Raw genomic sequence first — 15,176 nt, 5'->3', positions numbered from 1 at the left:
TAAAGATATTGAATTTGCAATTAAAACTTCCTGAAAAAAATCTCCAGGCTCAGATTGCTTCACTGGAGAATTCTACCAAATATTTAAAGAAGAATTAAAACCAATTTTCCACAGTTTATTGGAGAAATAGAAGAGAAGGAAAAGCCAACCTACTCATTTGTGAAGCTATTGTAACTCTGATACTGAAGCCAAACAAAGATGATAAAAAAAAAAGGAAGAAAAAGAAAACTGCAGATCAGTATCTCTCATAAACATTGAAAAGAAAACCATCAACAAAATATTAGTAGATCAAATGTAGCAATGTACCAAAAAATTATACAACTTGACCAAGTGGGCTTTATTCAAGTTATGCAAGGCTTTTTCAACATTTGAAAATCAAAGTAATGTTGGAATAAAGAAGAAAATCACATATTCTTATAAAGTTACACAAATTGCTACACCCACTCATGATTAAAACAAAACAAAACAAAACGAAAAAACTCTGAAAATTAGGAATAGATGGGAACTTCTTTAACTTGATGAAAACCTTTCCAACACAGCTCTATCTAACATCATACTTAATGAGGCAAATTGAGTGATTTCTTCCTATGTTTGGGAACAAGGCAGGAGTGTGTGCTTTTGCTACTCTTCTTCAACATAGTAGTAGATGTTCAAGCCACTGAAATAAAAAAAGAAAAAAATAAAATCTATACAGATTGGAATGGAGGACATAAAACAGTCATTTTGCAAAAGATTTAATTGTTTATGTAGCTAATTCTGAGGAATTCACACACAAACACACACCTGAAGTAATCAGGTATTACACTGATTAACTCATCACAAAAGACCTATAAAGTTTTCATTACCTACATCCTTGGAAAATGTGAAGTAATTACAAATGTTAAAACGTTGATGGTGTTATTTGTGCTGTTATATTTTGTTATTTTAAGTAGCTAGTTGTTGATTCTAATTCTGGGCCAGAAACAGGGAATGCTAGTAACTTTGTATCATTTGTGAATGAGTAATCCACAGCCTGAGGTCATTAATGTGCTTTGAATACTAAAGACAAACTGAATTTCAAATGTAAGAGCAAAAAAGGAATCAACAGACAAAGGATTAATCTCCAAAATACATAAACAGCTCATGCAGCTCAATATTAAAAAAACAAACAACCCAATCAAAATGGGCAGAAGACCTAAATAGACATTTCTCCAAAGAAGACATATAGATGGCAGAGAAGCACATGAAAAGCTGTTCAACATCACTAATTATTAGAGAAATGCAAATCAAAACTGCAGTGAGGTATCACCTCACACCAGTTAGAATGGGCATCATCAGAAAATCTACAAACAACAAATGCTGGAGAGGGTGTGGAGAAAAGGGAACCCTCTTGCACTGTTAGTGGGAATGTAAATTGATACCGCAACTTTGGAGAACAGTATGGAGGTTCCTTAAAAAACTAAAAATAGAATTACCATATGATCCGGCAATCCCACTACTGGGCATATACCCAGAGAAAACTGTAATTCAGAAAGACACATGCACCCCAATGTTCATTGCAGCACTATTTACAATAGCTAGGTCACGGAAGCAACCTAAATGCCCATCGACAGACAAATGGATAAAGAAGAAGTGGTACATATATACAATGGAATATTACTCAGCCATAAAAAGGAATGAAATTGGGTCATTTGTAGAGACATGGATGGATCTAGAGACTGTCATACAGAGTGAAGTAAGTCAGGAAGAGGAAAACAAATATCGTATATTAACGCATATATGTGGAGCCTAGAAAAATGTTACAGATGAACTGGTTTGCAGGGCAGAAATTGAGACACAGATGTAAAGAACAAACGTATGGACACCAAGGGGGGGGGAATCTGGCGGGGTCGGGGTGGATGGTGGTGGTGGGATGAATTGGGAGATTGGGATTGACATATATACACTAATATGTATAAAATGGATAACTACTAAGAACCTGCTGTATAAAAAAATAAATAAAATTCAAAAATTCAAATGTAAGAGCAAAATTATATGTCCAAATTGTGTTTATTATTTGTCAGTTTTATTTGGGATCGGTTCTATCAAGGTAGTTGTTTACATATATCTGAACGGAGTAAAGAAATAAGGTTTGAAAAAAATAAAGTTAAAAAAAGGATGCTCAATTCTATAACTATAGATTACATCAAAAGTCATAAACTATTTTTGTTAATTCTTTGTTTTAAAGGTATTCTAAAATGTATATTGTATTAGTCTTTTATTGTGAATCGGAAAGTGGAATGTATGTTTCTGTGTTATAATTGTGCATGTGTATATAGAAATCAATGTGCCTTTTCAATAATATCTCATGTAGCAAGTTTGAACAGTGTTTTATTTCTGATAAGCTCTCAACCATCTGTAGAATTATATTTAAATTTTAGAACTAGTAAATAATATAAAATAACTTGTATTTTCTTAAAAGGCCAGGTATAAAATATTTCATTCCTTATAGGAATAAAAATATTCTGTAGTTATAATAAAAATTTATTTTTCTGTTCTCACATATTTATACACAGTCCTTAAACTTTACAGAGTTTCTAGCATATGTATCAATTTTAAGATATATGAAGAAATTTTGCAAATGAATACTAGGCAAAAAATGATTGGAGGTTATTAGCCTCAATCAGTGGGCCCACATAAAAAATAATTTTGGTAGCTTATGTGATTTAAGAAACTTCAGAAGACAGCTTACCTCCCCAAAATAGGTTCCCCTTCAGCCAATTTTAGTTCTTCATATCTATTTCATAGTGCAATTATTAACTTTATTAAGCTGGGTGCTTTTCTAGCTAGATAAATCCTACCATTACAATACAAATACGAGAGTATTAGCATGCCTTAGACAAAGGGCCCTTTGGAAAAAGACTAGGGCCACCAGTTATGGTAGGAGGATAGAGGGGTTCAAAGTTTATGTGCAGGACTCCTGGGTGCCAAGCATTGGTCTGAGTGTTGGGGCACTGTATCATAGATAGAATTGGCCCTATTCATTAACCTGCCTAAACATGATGGCCTGCTATTAAGTTAATTCTGAAAAAAACACTGAAAGATATGTATAGTATAAGGCAGAATAAGTAAATTAACAAATTAACTGCTCTAATTTTTCTGTGAATTTATAATTAATTCTCACCAAAGATGAGACTAGTCCACAGAACTACTATTGAAACTTGATATAATTAATTTCAGGGAGAGGAAGATAGATCACACTTGACAGGAACTGACTATTCAGTGTCCAAATTAAGTTATTCAAGTACATTATATTCACATGTAGTCCAGAAATAAAGAAATTATAAGCATGTGCATATTGTTCTAATTAATATGAGAAGAGACAAATTGACAAGTTTTCTCATGCATTTGAGCAATTATTGCCAACCTTTGAATAGACAGCACGAAGTAGGAAGGGGGTATTATTTTTCAACTGATATTACAACTCATCCCACCTCTCCTAAGCTAACTGCTACGACTGGTATGTTTTTTAACATATAACTCAGCTTCTAAGTGTAATGACACCTGGAGAAGTGTACCTTCAAACAATATGTATAAATAATGAATTTAAGTTAAGCACTAACAAGCTATTAGAGTTTAAATTACCACTTTCACATCATTTTATAATCTAGACATAGTCTAAAGAAGAGTATTATTTATCCCTATTGAATCATGATGAAATTGAAACTTTTTTCCGTAAAATATCATAATTTAAAAAGTAGTTAATTTTAGAACCAAGCCTGGAACCCATTTCATGTCTCTCTCACCCATTTTTTTTTTTCCTGACAAACTAGAAAGACATATTGTGTTGTAAAAGGAAACTGAGTTAAGATACAAAGGCATGATTATCATCCAGGGTCAGCTATCATCTTAACTTTGTGTACTGGGTAAATCATTGAAACTTTTTTGATATAACGAGTGAGTATAAAATGAGATGATATACATCAAAGTACCTGCTAAATTAAGTAACCATAAAAGCTATGAAATTGATTGAATTGATTGAATTTTTTTCTTAAACCGAGATTTTAATCACAATATGAAATGATTACTAACAACTGTAATGATTATGGTGATGAAAACTATCAATTATTAAATGTTTAATTGTCAAACTAAATACTATGCATGTAGTTTTTTATTTATCCCCACTGATTTAGCAGTAGAGCCAAGAATGAAATCCAAATCCCCGTGATCCACACATCCTGCTCTTTTCAGCTTCTCCTAAACCTTTAGCACATCTACATCTGCAGCTACATCTACACAGATATATACATATCTAGCTACTTGCGCAAGCAGATACACAAATCTACACGATAAAATTTTTAAAAATGAGTATGATTTAATTTAAAGTTAAGATAATCTTACACTTTGTGTATGTGTCTACAAATGTGATTTTTTGATGTGAAAAGCCACCTTCTCTAGCTTATTTAGTAAATTAAATATTTCAATTATTTAAAAATTTGACACCTGGTTAGTATGTGGGAAGGTTTTAGGTAACTAAAGTGAAAAGAAATGGAAATGTATTATGTTAAATGATACAGTGCTAGAACTCTTTATTAAGAAAGATATTAAATATTACTCTGATAGACATGCCATCTTTCATGTCATTCTTAGTTCAAGGACTTCTTTTTCAATATAATCTGAGTGATTTAATCACATTTATGTGTGCATTTTGTCTTTTGAGTTATGTAAAACTTTCATTGTTGACAAAGTCTCTATTCAGAAAAGCATGTGAGACAAAGTGATTTACTCAAAATGTAAACAGGAAGCATATTTCTTGCATTAATAACTTTGTAGAATATCTTGTTAAGGATCATCTACGTAGAATTATGCAGAACCGTTTGTCTTATTCTATTAAAACGCAATATTGACTCAAAGGGACTATTCAGAATTAATAATTATTTAAATTGTTTACATATTGACTCATTTAGTTGCTTTTATATGCTATTTAAACATAAATTGATAGTTTACATGTGCCCTAGTGAGCTTGTCTGCTACTATTCTTATGTTTTTTGTATTAATCATGGATCTTCCTACCTTCTTCCTTTTTCTCCCTTTCCCCCTCACTCTCTCCAACAGTACAGAGGTTGGAGAAATTAGTTAAGTTTGGTGCATAGCTAGTTTGAGGTGACTGTGGGTAAATGAAAGGAATATTTCCAATATGAACTTAGATATACCACTCTAAATCACAGCAAAGCGAACTAGGGTGAAGCTTACAGGTTATTGGTTATGAATGGTAACTGAATATTTGGAGTGAATAAGAATTATCAGATTCTATATATTGAAAAAAGAAATTATGGCTCAGGAAGAAATTATAGTAGCACCAATAAAGGGAAAAGAGAGAAATAGTTACTAAATTCATTCTTGTGGTCTAAAATATAATTTATGTAAGGAAATTACATTTTTAAAAACATATGATCACTGAAGGTGATCATTTATTTATTTATATATATATATTAAAGCATATTTGTAGTCTTTCTAATACAGACTTATATGCTTTAATATATATATGAGGTTAATGTCAAATTAACCTATGCCTTTCTTTTCTTGGACTGTTCTTTTTTGTCTGTTTGAACCATGGGAGAGTGAAAAAGACATTGGATGATTTAGAGTCTACACTTAGATTAAAGTTAAGGAATTTTCCTAAGACCCTGAAACCATACTCTCACAAACTAAGGACTATACCTTTTTTTTTAAAAAAAAATGTGACTCAAAAGCAAGATTAAGAAGGAAAAAATAATACAACTAAATTTTCTCATAAAGAAAAATGAAAACAAAATAACTTCTGAATGCAAATGTAAGTCCATTTGGTAACTATGTAATTGGAGTTTAAAAAACTCACATGTTTGGAAAAATAAAATGCTAAATTCAGTATAAGATAGCTTCATTTCAGGCTTCATCCATTCATTAATGGCAGATTTTGCTACTCAGAAGAAATTAAATACTCTCTTCATTTATTTGCATATTTTTTCTCTTTGAGAAAAAGGATTGCTCCGTGGAGGGATAAATAATTCTAACTCAACTTGTCTGAGTAGAAAATTTCGAACTTCATGTAGCAAAATTTTTCATTATTATCCTTTAAATCTGTAAATCAATGTTTATATTTTATGGTCTCCTGAGATAACGATTGTTTCAGAATATAGTCAAAACTTCCACTAAGTTTTCAGACACTGTGATAATACCTCTCCCAAGGAGATAAGAGAGAGAGAGAGAGAGAGGTCAGTAAATAGATATAGAGATATAAAAATTTAGATATACATTACATATATGAGATATATACATTATATATATAGTATATATAGACATGTACTATCTATCTGTCTATCTTTCTAGCTATATGATAAATGCCAACCTACTCTCTGGAAAAGACACTGGCAGGATAAAGAATTTTTGCATTGTGTTTTTATACTGAAAAGTAGAATAATCAATCAATTGGAATCCTATATCATGCCTAAATTAAACTTAAAATAATTTTTATATCCTATTTTGAACATTTTTCATTGAAGATATCAAAAACTCTTTTTCTGTGGAACATTCTGATTCATTGAGTGCCTAATAACACTTGTTTGATATCCCTTTAAGAAGCATTTTTTAATATAGCACTTATTTGTATTTGGTATTTTGTTTAAAAAATATTCTTAAAAATTTTTGATCTATTTGTACCAGATCAATGTATCAGTTGCAGATGTTGAAACTAACAAATAACTGTAGCCCAAACTTCGTAAACATATGAGATTTCAGAAGCTGTATGCTACCAGATGAGGGACTGCATGTTTTTCACATGGTAATTAGGTCCTAATGTCTTCTGGTAAGGCAAGCATTTCTTATAAGGAGAATTACTCATTGGCACTCCTTTAAATAAGCCATAAAATACATTCAGGGCCATCTACCAACAAGTCTGTCCCACCTGGTTTTTCTGCCAGCAACAGAACAGATCACAGTTTCTTGGCTGAGCCCACTATAGCGTAACTTGTGTTTGGGGGACATACACAAAAATATTTTCACTGTTTCTTTAAATACTGGAATCACATTCAGGAAAGTAAGAATATCACACTATAAGAGACACAGGGGAATGAGTTGAACTAAGGCAAAGCCATGTTAACATCTCCCATCTCATTTTTATTCCATGGCATACACTCACTGAATAAAATAATTCACAAATGAGTTTAAGTACTTGTCTCTGTTACATTACTATTTTCTTTCCTCCCTTGCACCCTCTCTTCTTTCCTTCCTTTTTTTTCATGTCTTTGGTTTCTTAGTATACGTCTTTCAAACTTGTAAATTAAGTGTATGGATCATCAGGCCTTAAACTTACCTGTTTTGTTTTTTTTTTTAAATCTGTGGCATGTACAGACCAATTTTTTCATTAAGTACTATTTTTATCTCATCATCCTGGGTGGTACCAAGTAAACTGAACACAGAGTTCCTGCATCATTGCCATGTGGTAAAATAGAGTCCCATTATCTGAAAGCCGCCTTTTAGAACAACAAATTATTTTTTCTCAGTAGTTAATGTAGATTTTAATGAACTAAAGATGAACACATGATGAACACATGGTTTATGTATCAGTGTTTTTCTTTAGTGCTACCTCTCTTCCAACCAGTGCTTTCCCACAATGGGCAAGGAGGCAGCTGGGACATAAACGTAAGGGGATGCAAGGAATGGTGAGAAAGAGAGTTGAAAACATTATCTGCACAGACCATATCTTTAGGCAGGTCTGTGACGATTTCGCTAAAGTTGCCTTATTGTTTCTCTCTCCACTAACTCCACACAGAACTTTTCATTTCAATACATTTTGGAGCCCATGAGCTGACAGGGAATTACAAGACACAGGAGATATTCATTTTAAAAGATTTGAAGGCAAAAAATTCAAAACACGTTTTTAATTTTTCTAGAAACAAACAAAAAATGTTATCGAAATAGGTATTTTTATACTTCATGGACAGTTACCCGTGTTTCTAATGCTCCTAAAATCATCTAATTTGCATAAGCCCGGTAGCTTCCATGTCTGAGCCCATTGTTTTTCTCCTTGCGGAAAGAAACAGAGTACGTAAACAGGCCATCAAAATACCTCAGCTGTCTATTTATGGCCTTTCTCACTTAGCAAGAGCAGTAGCAAGGATTTATACTTATATAGAGCTTTCAATATAAAATTACAATTGATTATGAAAGCACAGAGTGGAGCTATTTGGCCAATCACATGACAAGCATTCAGTAAATAACAACAGCAAGTTGCCAGGAAGGCAAGACAATTATAATTTCCAAATCCTAAGTTGAAAAATTGACATTAAAGAAGCTTGATAGTAGATGAATGACAGAATGACCTCAACTTAGATTTTTTTCTAATTATAAAAATGATGCATAATGATGTAGAAAAATATGTCTATTATAATCATGTATGGAACTTTTCTGCTGTGTCCTTTAATTGTATTTTCTCAATCAATTTTCATAAGAACTCTACTTGATAGGTACCATTATATTTACGTTATGTTAAAAGAAGCTGTGTCAGAGAATTTAGTAATTTACTCGAGGACACACGCTGTTAAATATAAAAGATATTTGGCTTGGTGAAGCCAAGCCAAGCACTAGGATGAAGTATTCACACATTTAACCACAATATTTATTTAATATAAATTTATGTTTTAGTATATTAATATTCTAGCCTTCTGTGTTGTTTTATCTCTTTATCTCTGCCTCACTGAATTTTTTCTAAAATATATGCATTTAAAATGTACTATTATAAATCATTTTAAAATGTTTATTAGTTATAATTTGCTTTTAAAAATACTTAAATAAATATCTACTGAAATATCTTCCAAGATCTCTGACTATATTTATTTTAAATTTTCATGAAGGAATTTATTAGATTTAACTATTAAAAATATCTTCAAATTTCCCTTAAAAATTTTGATAACTTACATATACAAAATAACTGTTATAGTCTATTTTAATAGTCTATAATATTTATTTTAATATATATTTATATATTTAAATATATTTAGTATATTTTATATAACAGACATTGTATAGAAATAACAGACATTATATAGAAATCAAATAACAGAGTTAATATCTTATTTTAATGATACATATACACAGTAAGTATTATAACTATTACACACACAAAAACCTATTTGTGTATGCTAGCGCCTGTTTCATTCATAATCATCAACACTTATTATTATAATCTTTGATTTAGTTTTTACTTTCTAATTAATATCCATTTGTCTAAAAATAGAAGGTATACTTAAGAGTAAAACTGAAATATATACAATATATTAAAATATGGGGAACATGTTTCTGTGCATAGGAAATTACATTTTCTGTTATTTTTAATTTTGTGAATAGTAGTAAGCATGAGATCATGCTGCATATACTGTTTTGTAAAATTAATTTCAAATATTTTATAACATTAATTCAGACACTTCAAAAGTGAAAAGAACAATATAGAATATATATTTTATACATTCTACAGATTAATGAAAATATACGTTATTTAAAATTGAGGTAGCTGATCTCATCCTCCTCCCCCATCACCCATATTCTAATTCTGTATTCATCATATACATGAATGATTTCATACTCTTACTACAAATACAATGACTATAAAAATATATTCAAACTCAGTTGGATATTCCTCCGACAATATTGGATATCAGCGGTGGTGGTTAAACATCATTTTTCCCCTCTCTGTTCAAAACTAATAAAGTATAAAAACAAGAATACAGATAGTGATCAAAATACAATACTGCATTAGTTCAGGACTCTACTAGCCTCACTGCAAAATGTATTCAAATTTTCTAAACACGCCAGACACTGATTTGCCCAAAGACAGATCAAGAAAGTAGAGGATGTGTCTGTGCCTGTGTTGGAGGGGGATAGGGAAGGAAGCAAGGCAAAACCTTACCCTGGTTAACTTAAAGATGGCAGAGAAAACAAATAACGTACCTGACCTTCTTGAAAAAAATTCAGGACCAATGCAAAAGAAACAAGAGTCATAAAAAGTGACTTATGAGCATAGCACATGGTGTGCTAATCTAGCTCAATACATAAATACAGATAAATGAAAGTTAGAATTTCAACATCCAATAAAACTCTGCACCTAGCACTGAAAAAATAATTAGATGGACAAAACTTTTCCCAACATCATAAGTGATAGGTGAACATATTATTAAAGGTTCCTTAGCATTTCCTCATGTGGGTGAAAATGTTCTTGAAAGTTTCCCATTTATGACTCACTAACTGGATTTGGGAAATATTGCCTACAGTGTCATCCATTTGCAAGGACAGAAATTAAATTTGATATAAAACATAAGAAAAATAAGGGAATAAAAATAAAAGATGCTAGGAAACATCATGAAACTCATAAAAATGGTTGAGCATCAATAATAAATGTACATCAGAACTTGACTGCTGTCTGTGTGTCTCTCTGTGTGCCTGCTTCTGCCTCTCTCTTCATTTTCACTGAATTATTTTTATATATTTTTCTTCTGACTGGGTTCTGGAACTCTCCATGTTTCTAGTTCATACATCAGTAAATAAAGAATAAGACCTCCTCAAAGCTTTGTATCTGACAAGCCAAGACACCAAATTCTCTCTGTATTCTTGCTTCAAAATTTTTGTTGAGAACTCTTTCATCTTAGGACAACTTGCCAGCAATGGCAGATGTCGGGAAAATATTGAAAGTATACTAAGAGGAATAGAAGGAAGGAGGAAGAGCAAAGCCTGAAAGATTTGTGCTGGGCAGATAATGCCACTGTTTGCTTGCAAACCTGTCACCAGGTAACCAACACAGCAACTAACAGGTACACACACTCTGGTAGCCACAGATCATTTTTAGACATACCTCTACCTATCCCATTCAGATCATACAACACAAAATGCAAGACAATCTAAGGGAATGTTCAAGTATTACAACCAGAGGGCTGAGATATGGCCACTGTTGTGTGAGTTTATACACACTTGTTTTGGTTTTTGTTTTAATGGTTCTGCAAACTCTTGTCTTAATGATTATATTTTATACCCCGAGTACCACGTATGCAATAGGCATTTAAAGATAGATTGCTTACAACTTTCATATTTACTATATTGGGAGATAAATAGCATTTTTGCAATGGCCTTTATACTAGACAATAAGAAGCAACAAACAACAGACAATTTATTGATTCCCCCCTTTTATAAAATGAGTAAGATATTGGGGAAGAATATCCAGTTTTATCTTATTTTGCCTTAGTTGACTGATTTCTGCAGATCCCTGTACCTAGCATTTTCCATAAAGAGTAACATTAACAATCTCTCGTTCACCACACTTGGTGTTTTGTTGGAATCATGACTCTCTTAAGTAAACATCAGTTGACTTCTTATTTCATATTATGGGCTTAACTTATTAAAATTACATTTCATAACTCTTCCTTAATCATTGCTTCCTTTAGCAATCCCCCAAATTGCTAAAACCATTAGCCAAAGCTGGGGTATGTGCTTTAAGTTACTTATATTTAGCAGGAAATCTGGATTTTATTTTCATCATTTTATCTATCCATGAAATATTGCTCCAAAGGGCATGAATTTAAAATTTTTAAAAAGATGCTTTTATATGATATGACTAATATTCTTCTTTGAAATATTGCCACAACCTTCAATATGTTTTCCAGTCCAATGCTGTTTAAAGTTAGTTAGTGGAAAAATAAACATAGGGCGGTCAGGGTGGAATGTAACCCTCATTGGAATCATTGGAAGGAGTTTAGAGAAGGATTAGACTATCATCACTTCTGAGAATGCCCAGGGGTACCTACATTCCAAAGCATAGGGTTCCAGAGTTTTTTTAGCAAGCATTCTAATTTTAGGTTTAAAAATGCTGTATGGCATTGATTCACCAAAATTCATGGTTATCTGAGTCTTTTTTTTTTTTTTTTTCTAAAAGGCTCCTCATTTAACAGTCACTTATTTGTTCTATTATGCCATAAGAATTTCAGTGCAGTACGTTGGGGAGTGGTGTTTCTCTGTCTTCAATCCTTCCTGAAGGTGAAATTTCTAGGAAAGGGGTTCGGAACAAGTAATACTACCGTGGCCCACTACAGTTTTTTTTTAAATTAGATAGATAGGTAGATAGATAGATAGTTAGATATAGATAGATGTATGTTGTATTAGTGAGGGTTCTCCAGAGAAACAGGATCAATAGAATGTGCATTTATATATAGAGAGAGATTTATTTAAGGAACTGGATCATGATTATAAAGGCTGGCAAGTCCAAAATCTGCAGGGTAGGCTGACAGGCTGGTGACCCAGAGAAGGGTTGATGCTACAGTTCCAGTCTGAAAGCAGAATGCTGGCTGAACTGTGTCTTTCTTGGGGAATCTCAGTTTTTTTTCTTGCAAGGCCTTCAACTGATTAGATGAGGCCCACCCATATTATGAAGGATAATGTGCTTTACTCAGAGTCTATTGATTTAAGTGTTAAACTCATCTACAAAATACCTTTGTAGTGACACTTAGACTGGGGTTTAACCAAATATTTGCATATCATAGCCTAGCCAAGTTGACATGTGAAATTAATCATCACAGGTGTATTAAGTAATATAATTCTCAAATATTTTATATTAGAATTTCAAAGCACTTGACAACTTGTATACATAATATCTATGAAATTGGTATTACTACCATGTTTTTATATTGTTGAAAATAAAGAAGAAAAATATATTCTGGTTTTCTCATCATAAAACTTAAAAGAATCCAGATTCCTGAGATTAAATTTACTGGCTAAGTTATATATGCAGAAACTGAAAGAAAATGAAATAGTTGTTTCCCAGGTACTTTATCTTTCATAATCTGTTACTAAGAGATTCTTAAAGTTTCAGAATCTGTTCCAGTATAGAAATATGGCCAAAGGGCTTCTGTAAAATAACCATTAAAATATAGAGAGGAGACCTGTCATTCTTATTATAAAAGGAAACTTCACCCACCTCATAGTCCAGAAAAATGCAAGTCTTACCAGGTTTTACTATTGGCAGAAGCTAGATTCTGTTAGGATCCAATGCAACATATCTACTCTCAAATCTCCCAACTGCCCAGAATCCACCTAGAACTAATGGCTAATTACACCCGTTTAGGCTTGTTTTCTACTACTACCTCCAAGTAATGTCTGCCATGATTAAATCTATTAAAATTCAGGACAAGAGAGCAGAAGAAAAACTCCTTGGGTTATAACAATGATTTTGTTTGGTCTTTCCATATTGCATAATTTTCTATCCTCGAAGATAATAAACTGAGGATATGCTGTTTGAAGATCTAGAATCACATCCACTGGAAATGGCTTGATAATTTTGTCCAAGCCGGTATACTGTGGAAGAAGACTGAATCCATATTTCTTTAATCAAGATGAAAAGTGTTGGAGGTATTTTAGGCTTTTATTTCTGTGGTGAATACTTATTTGTCAGCAATTTCAGTTCAGACTGCACACACTCACCCTCTACGTTGCTCTGTAGATGTTTTAATGTGCAGACACGATTGAAAATTTTTATAAGGTTTTCATTTAATTTTGTTATAATATTCCATCTCTTCATTTTGTATTTGCCTAAGAATAGCCTCTTCCTTGTTCAGTACAAACTGTAACTTTTTCAAATTAACAAATTATTTCTTCTATCTTACATTTTATCTTTTTCTCAGTGCCACTGATTTGTTAGCTTGCAAAGTTAATCACTTTTCAACTTCTACATTATTCTTCAAGGGCTCAGTGCTACATTCTAGAATTTTCCCATGATGGGAGTTAGCATTCTTAATGGGATATATGTAGTGCTTCTGGTATTTATCAGAGAAATTGCACTGTGTACATAAAGTCTCTGAGTCCTTCTCACAGAAAAAAAGCCAAAAGCTTGTTCTACTTCTCAAACATAGCATTCTTTTCCTGCCTCTTCTTTTTTCCTCAGATCTGGAAAGTACCTTAATGATTTCAGTCAAATTACTAAGCTGGGATTTGCTCCTGAAATTCTTGCCTGGACAGTAAAATGGTAGGCGGGCATGGAAAGGTATAATCTAGATCCTTCTAGGACATATTTGTGCAGGAGTGACTGAGTTGTGACCACAGTGGATAGCCATGGGTCTTCAAGTGGTTCAGAGAGATGAGGCAGCTAGACTCCTCTTGGAGGTCTGCCAGGGCTGTCACAAATTCCACTGAACTTTGAACAAAAGTAGTGCATAAAGAAATGCCCCTTTCATCAGGGACTGCCTCTCTAGAACTCAAGACCCAGTGAGAAGTGGACATTCCCCAGACCTCAGAAACTAGCTTTAGGTTTCACTGGCCTGGTATGCTGATGGCAGGCACTGAAGTTTTGTTTAATTTCCTTCCTCTTAGCTCTGGAGGTAGCTGCCAAGAAGGATCCCCAACTTGAAGATCAATCACATATCACCCATCTAACGTTAAGTTCAATGACCTTCTCTTCCAGAAAGTAGCCACAGACCCAAGCAAGCAAGCAAGCAATCATTCCTTTACAATTTAGACATCTAAAGAATGTCACCTTAACCAGTGACAAATTGATGACTTGGAGTAGATGGCTCAGATGCTCAGGGGGCACAGATGCTGCAGCCTGGGGCACAGGACAAGGACCTCAGCACAAACCTGTGTGCTCGGGTCCTGTGTCAAAGGTGCACACTTGGCTCCCATAAATGGTCACTGTGGTCTTTTGAAGATCATCATAAACACACACACACACACACACACACACACACAAAATCTAATACAATCAAACTATGCCATGTGAAACTGAAAATGAATTCAACCACAACCTACAGAGAGAAAAACCTGCCTCCGCTGCTTATACCCTTGTCCCATTTCAGTCCATCTCCAAAAATAAATCAGATTACTTGAATTAAAACATTTCATGTCAGTCCTCTACCCCAGTAATTTTCAAAATGTGGTCCTTAGTCCAGCAAGAAATTCTGGGGTTACAACCCAGACCTACTGAATCAGAATTTCTGGAGGCAGAACTCATCAATCTGCATATTTGCAATCCCTCCAATGCTTCTGATGCACCTAAATTTTGACAGCCGCTGCTCTACACAAAATCTTGCAATGGTTTACTCAGAGTTAAAATCAAAGTCCTGGTGGTGATCTAGGACCTAAGGATCTTTTTTCCTCTCATACATTTTTCCTGCTTGTTAACCTCTTCAGATATACTGGTCTCTTGGCTG

The 15,176-nt window shown here is 33.1% G+C and overlaps 1 pseudogene; it reads right to left on the bottom strand.

Moving 5' to 3' along the window:
- Positions 1–5,011: 5,011 nt before the first annotated feature.
- Positions 5,012–13,886, bottom strand: LOC103009316 (tripartite motif-containing protein 60-like; annotated as a pseudogene).
- Positions 13,887–15,176: the final 1,290 nt, after the last annotated feature.

The sequence above is a fragment of the Balaenoptera acutorostrata genome, chromosome 18 (assembly GCF_949987535.1).
Source record: "Balaenoptera acutorostrata chromosome 18, mBalAcu1.1, whole genome shotgun sequence".
Lineage (NCBI taxonomy): Eukaryota > Metazoa > Chordata > Mammalia > Artiodactyla > Balaenopteridae > Balaenoptera > Balaenoptera acutorostrata.
Note: the sequence above shows the minus strand (reverse complement) of the source record. Positions and strands in the feature narration are given on the sequence as shown.